Source organism: Pollicipes pollicipes, unplaced genomic scaffold (genome assembly GCF_011947565.3).
Source record: "Pollicipes pollicipes isolate AB1234 unplaced genomic scaffold, Ppol_2.1 Scaffold_6686;HRSCAF=7923_pilon_pilon_pilon, whole genome shotgun sequence".
Taxonomy (NCBI): domain Eukaryota; kingdom Metazoa; phylum Arthropoda; class Thecostraca; order Pollicipedomorpha; family Pollicipedidae; genus Pollicipes; species Pollicipes pollicipes.
This window is the reverse complement of record NW_023596921.1, coordinates 26,349,438-26,355,928: the sequence shown is the minus strand read 5'-3', so window position 1 is coordinate 26,355,928 and position 6,491 is coordinate 26,349,438.

Genomic DNA, 6,491 nt, shown 5'->3' with positions numbered 1-6,491 from the left:
GTTGCTAGACAAACGATGATGCATCGTATGTTTTTTTCTGCGATCTCGTTATTTCTTTGGCAAAATATATAAATCATTTGTAAGGCGCATAGCCCGACAGCTTGACTGCGATTCGCAGTCAAACCCTTCATCTGTGGATGGACGTCTGATGTAATATCCTACGCTGGACATTCCCTGCACAGGCTCCGTCTGGTAACAGTCAGATGCAACGCAAGGATTGCGATGCTTTTGAAACGACCCCGTGTGCCAGCCTGCAGCCGGCACCGAGTCTGATGCGCCAGCCGCGCGCCTGCCGTTTGTTACCCACTGCCCGGCGCGGGCTCATGCCTGCGCTACCACGGATGGTGCATCTTCGGGCGCGGCATAAGTCCGAACAGCTGGATGGCCTGGCGGTCGTGGCCGACTGATTCGTCCCCACCGCCAGTCCCCACATGGTGCCAGCGCTGAGTTTCGAGGGTCAGGTGCGCTTCACAGGACGCACGAGGCGCTCGAGGGAGCACGAGACGCTCGAGAAAGCACGAGACGCTCGCGTTCGAGAGAGCAAGAGACGCTCGAGAGAGCATGACACATACTGATAGCGATGGACCCTACCGATTCCCACCGGGATTTTTAAAATCCTGGTCCTAATATGGAAGGTGCGCTCACATGCCTGTTTGAACTGAATCTGGCAGCTGCAGTATTCCATCACCAGACGATCCTGAGTATTTTGCCTTTGGGCACCCTTCATTATCGACTAAGAAGTTGGCGTGCCCGCGAGCCTGGGTCACCATAATGCGCTACGCCTCCAGTTCTCCAGTACTTCCAGTCTCCATCCGGCCTGCTCTACCTAGGCGGCCTTCAGTTCAGTCCGAGGGGGAGGGATATTTAGGCGGACCTCCACGCGCACCGCCGCCCGAGAGAGGAGGCCGTCTGGGCTCGGCGAGAGTGGCACCGTTCCGCGCGACCCGGCGGCGCCCGCCGGTGACGACAGAGCTCTGCCAGGTGGCCATCTGTCCGGCGGCGGCGGTGCAGCCCACTGATCGCTAGATGTCCTGCTCTCGGGCCTCGGCTCTGCCGGCCGGGGTCTTCTCCGGGTCCCCGGGGTCTTCTCCGGGTCCTGTGAGTCGGCCGAGCGGACTCACGCCACGTCGGCCCCCGCCTCGGGCGCGGTGCAGACTGCGGATGAAGCGCGATCGTGTCGCAGCGCCCGTGCTGCTCGTGTCCGCCTTGGCAACCGAGTCCGCTCCCTACAGGCCGAAGACCAACGGCATAGCTCGCGTCGTTCACACGTGATTTAGTAATAAATCGCGTTAGTTAGCAAAGCGTTTGTATCCTTGTGTTGCCCCTGGCATGTACTGCGTCCAAGAGTTGCTAACACCAAACACGTCGTAGTCAGGACGCTTTCCAAATATGGTGGCCATGGGCTTGTAAATGGGTCGTAAAATGTGCTCGTTTCCTCTTCGTCAGCGATAGGATCTCAGCTCTTGGAGCCGATATGACATGACCGGTTTTGAGGGTCAGACGTCAATCAAAATCCGCAGTGCTTTCATACATTTTTCCCTCTGAAATATATTGCTACCAGCGTCAGTCAAGGTTTCGGTGTGATACGTGTTCTGCGCACTGGAAATCAGACGGGAGTTTTCACACGGTCCCTGGTCCACTTGGTGCTGGACGATTGGTGATTCGATTACTCACTGGCCACCTATCGGTGATCTTAACCCAGGCTGCATCCCGTTGGCCGCAATGTGTTGCTTACCGAGTGTCGCACATATTAACATGTGTCCTTTACTCCAACTGTTCCCGTCAGCTTTGATCGGAAAGCAGAGGCTCCGTCACGGTCAACAGTTGGGTCGACATCCATATTTTGGTGACGTCTTTCACTCACCAACTTCGCTGCAATTTAAATATATTTAAAGTCAGAAGGGCCACGCCCCCCCCCCCCCCTCCGGGGTCAAGCTCAACAGCACACCGGTCACACTCAATTTTATCCGTTATTTGCTTACCCCTCCCCTCCCTGTGCGGCCAAGCCCAACGGCATACCGGTCGCACTACCACTTCTTTATGCGATTGGCTTAACGGATGGTTACATGAGTGGCCATCTTTTGATTGGTGTTAAATGTAGCCTCAACTGATTGATGTCGCGGATACCAATGAGTGAGAGATAACACTGCGCTCCAGCACGACAGTGCCTTCGGTCGCAATGTTGACATAGTCTACGAGCGTAGACGCGGCGTTATCTGTTCTTTATCGTCACTGCCGAATGGATCACTTATCTTAAGGCGCCAGCCGTCCATCTGATATGGTCTGAACACACACACACAAGGCGCTGTATCGGGGGTCCTGCTTTCATAGATAACCTGCCGATGCGCTCACCCCCGATTGCAGAGTGTGCCTATGCTGCTCGTATCGCTTGGCGCTCCGTCGGCGGGGGCTCCCGGCCCTCTGACCGAGGTCTGCCGAAGCAGCGGCCAGCGCTGGACTGCACATACACACCTGGCAGTGTACCCCTGGCACATCGAGCGATCGCTGGGACTGGACTGGGCGGGGCGATATACCTGACCACGGCTGATTTGATAGGGTGTGAACACGAAGTATATTTAATTTGTTGTGGAACTTTTGTGATAAGCATGCCATGCCAATACAATAGAAATGCTCGCACGAGATGGTAGTGTGGTGCAGATATATTTCGCCTAGATTCCCAGCGTAGCACACCCTGGGTGACGTGCTGGCAAGAACAAATTGTCGTACGCTGGCACGATGTCGATGAGCTCGGGGCCCAACATTGGCGTTTGATGCAATAACGCGGCACACTGCTTACTCAAGAGCTGTCAGCTCCTGAAGACAAATTAACTGCATGAAAAACTCTTGCAGTGCCCATGCTTTCTTAGCAACAGCAAAATACATGCTTGCCTTCCGAGACTGCTTAGTATGGCCGTGGTATGATGACCTGACTCAGAACGTCGCGTCCTGAGTCCTCTAAATGTGTGGCCGGATCATATTGTCCTATTTCATCCTCTTCAGACCGTCGTCGCTCGTCCTACGCCCTGGCCTCATTGTCACTGTTTTGTCCCCTACTGCACTCCATCAGCTACCTTATACTAAGGCTCATGCAGGACCTTTCCTGTCCTGTCCTATTTCCTCTCTCTGTCCGGTCCTCTCCCCTGTATCGCCCCCTGCCTGAGTCGGAACCTACCCGTGCCGGACACCACCGGCCGGCCCCGCCGCCGAGGGAGCCTCGCCCGTCACTCCTCGCAGCCATCTGGACGTGACGTGACGCCCGTGACGTCACACCGGCCCAGATCGTCGGATAACGTCCTGGCCCTGCAGAGGCTGGCCGGGCGCGGCGACGCGGCGGACCGCCTGCCCTCGTTAGTGCTCGGGCTGGTGCTGGTCGCAGCGGAGTCAGCCGCGTGACCAGGAGCGACCCGAGTGCGTAACTGGCCTCGGTAGCACGCTCTCGGTCCGATTCCGTTCCCGGCCCCAGACTGACTTTGCCGTGGAATCGCGCACATTCCGCTGAAAGATTCCGCGCCCAACGACATCACAGATCCAAGGCTACACGCCAGGAGTGAGGCGCCTTCCTCGCCACACATGCCAGGCGTCAGGGATGACCAGGGCTGCGCGGCGGAGCCTGCGACGCTGTAGTTGCCGGCGGGCCGGGCCGTGGCTCCGGGCCGGCCTGGCAGCGCCATGGCTGGACCGACCTCGACCCGTGCCTCTTGCATCATCCTGTAAAGAGCCGTGCAGGCCAGGCGCCGTGTGTGTGTCTGTTCGCCCGCAGCCGCGCTGAGATTCGCCGCATGGCTCCGAGGACGGGGCCGGAGCCGAGAAGCGGGGCCAGGCGGGCGCTGGCGCCTGCCTGCTGCTGTTCTGCCATACACTACTACGCTGCATTTGCTGCATCGGTTGGCAGTAGTTCCCAAGTGATGGCGACGTTCCGAACCTGACGCTTTTGTGATCTGAAAATGCGACTTCACGGCACTTCACTTCAACAGAGGCTGGCGAGCGAATGCTGTTGTTCTCACGGCTGCCTATATTGGGCATATGGGGGTCCCTGGGGCGCTTCATATATGTCCACAATTCAGTAAGCGCTGGAAGAGCCGATCAGTTGGTAGCGGCATCGAGATACCGCAGCTCCCGCTCCGTCCGTTCATGCTCTGGCGATCCGTTGCTGATTTTGGCTACCGCTGCTGGCTTCGGCAGCGGACACGTGTCACGTGACACGTGACATCGAAACACGTGCACTCTGGGCCGACGTGACTGCACGAGGACGGCCGTGTCCGCTCTATGGTAGCACAATGGATTGCTAATGGATCCAGAGCGGCACGCTGCTCAGGCCCGTACGCCGCGGACGTGACGCGAATAGAATTATCAGCGGATTGCGCAACGCTCGGCGCTCTTTACTTACGGCCACGCCCTATGTGTTCAGATGATTCGTCACATCGCAGAGGCCTTTTCAGCAGTCATACGCGCCGGGCCAGAACTTTCGATGGGAATGCAAGGGCACACACCGTCGTGGCCAGCCATGGCACCACTTCGGCTTATCAGCTTCCGCGTTGTAACGCCGAGTCCACTTGGCATGCTTGGCGTGTACACTAGTTTATGACGCTGCCGGGTCGTTTGAGCTAAGCATTTCTCCGCTCCCAAGGACCCCACGTACCCCATATAGGCAGCTGCACCAGCTTCAGCCGACCATGACCCGCACCGCCCAGACATGTCCACAATCAAGTGACCTGCAGCTCCGCACCATCGGTGGCGGAGTGTCCCCGGTGGTGATTAATCGGTGCGCACGCACCACCAGGACCTCGACAGTTTTGTTTCTGTGGTTTCATGCGCGTTTGCGAGCCGACGTAGGTTTGTTCGTCCCGCGCCGCCATGTGCAACGGCACCCGTTGATAAGTCTCGGTGCGCTCGCCGGTTGAAACGTGTACGTCCTTGTGGCCCTCTCCCTTTGCCTGCATCGGCTGATCTGGCTAGGTGTATCTGAGATTCCGATGTGTTCGTGCAACCGACAATTAAGTATCGGTTTTTCGTCTAGTCGCTCCTCCCCACGTGAACCCCAGTTAGTCTGACTGTACGCCCTTTCCCTCTCATCTATATCCGACATGCTAGTTCAGCCGCCCCACCCCGCGTGCCCTCGTGTTGACCGGGCTGGCTGCACCGCCGTTCCAGACATGCTCCTGCGGCCGCGCCTCCTCTCAGTGCCTGCACCTGCTGTTCATCATGGTACGCGTGCTACGCGTGCCGGTCAACGACTACCGACTGACCTGCGGCATCCTCAAGACACACGAGGTGAGGTCGGTGGAGCGCTGGCTGACCCTTGCTGGCTCAGTGGCAGTCTTTAAGGTGACGTCAGCAGAGCGCTGACTGACCCCTGCTGGCTCAGTGACAGCCTTTAAGGTATGGCCGACAGAGCGCTGAATGACCCCTGCTGGCTCAGTGGCAGTCTTTAAGGTAAGGTCGACAGAGCGCTGGCTGACCCTGCTGGCTCAGTGACAGTCTGTAAGGTATGGCCAACAGAGCGCTGGCTGATCCCTGCTGGCTCAGTGACAGTCTTTAAGGTAAGGCCGACAGAGCGCTGGCTGACCCCTGCTGGCTCAGTGACAGTCTTTAAGGTATAGCCGACAGAGCGCTGAATGACCCCTGCTGGGCTCAGTGGCGGTCTTAAGGTAAGGCCGACAGAGCGCTGGCTGATCCCTGCTGGCTCAGTGACAGTCTTTAAGGTATGGCCGACAGAGCGCTGGCTGATCCCTGCTGGCTCAGTGGCAGTCTTAAGGTATGGCCGACAGAGCGCTGAATGACCCCTGCTGGCTCAGTGGCAGTCTTTAAGGTAAGGGTCGACAGAGCGCTGGCTGACCCCTGCTGGCTCAGTGACAGTCTTCAAGTATGGCCGATAGAGCGCTGGCTGACCCCTGCTTGGCTCAGTGACAGTCTTTAAGGTAAGGCCGACAGAGCGCTGGTGACCCCTGCTTGGCTCAGTGGCGGTCCTTACCGACAGCCGTCAAAACCTCGGCAGCAGTTTACAATTATGCTGAACGCTGTCAGCAGTGTCTGTTACGGCTATGCCGACTGCGTTCGTCCAAACTTGCAAGAAGTCCATACTTGGGGCCCGACAGCAAACTGCGCTCGTTTCGCTTCTGCGGGGTGAGAGGCGCTCACTGAGTTCTCATCAAGCATGCAATATCGATATGTTACTGGGTGCTGTATCGATATGTTACTAGGTGCTGTTTCTGCCTGTGTTGCACCAGTGGTATGCAACGTATGCATGCCGCACATAGCAACCAGACACATGAGGTGTGCCAGAGGGGGCGGTTCGTGACGGCGTGATTCCAGATGGCGGTGTCCGTCACGTCACGTGTGTTTTGCTCGGTCACCTGTTCTGTTGTCATCTCTCCGACCAATGCTCGGTTCAGATACGCCATCGTATTTTTATTCCCAGGTCGATTCGGTCACATACCATATGACGGACTGGTGATCAGTTCAGTCTCCCGTCAGATGTCATGTGCTATGAT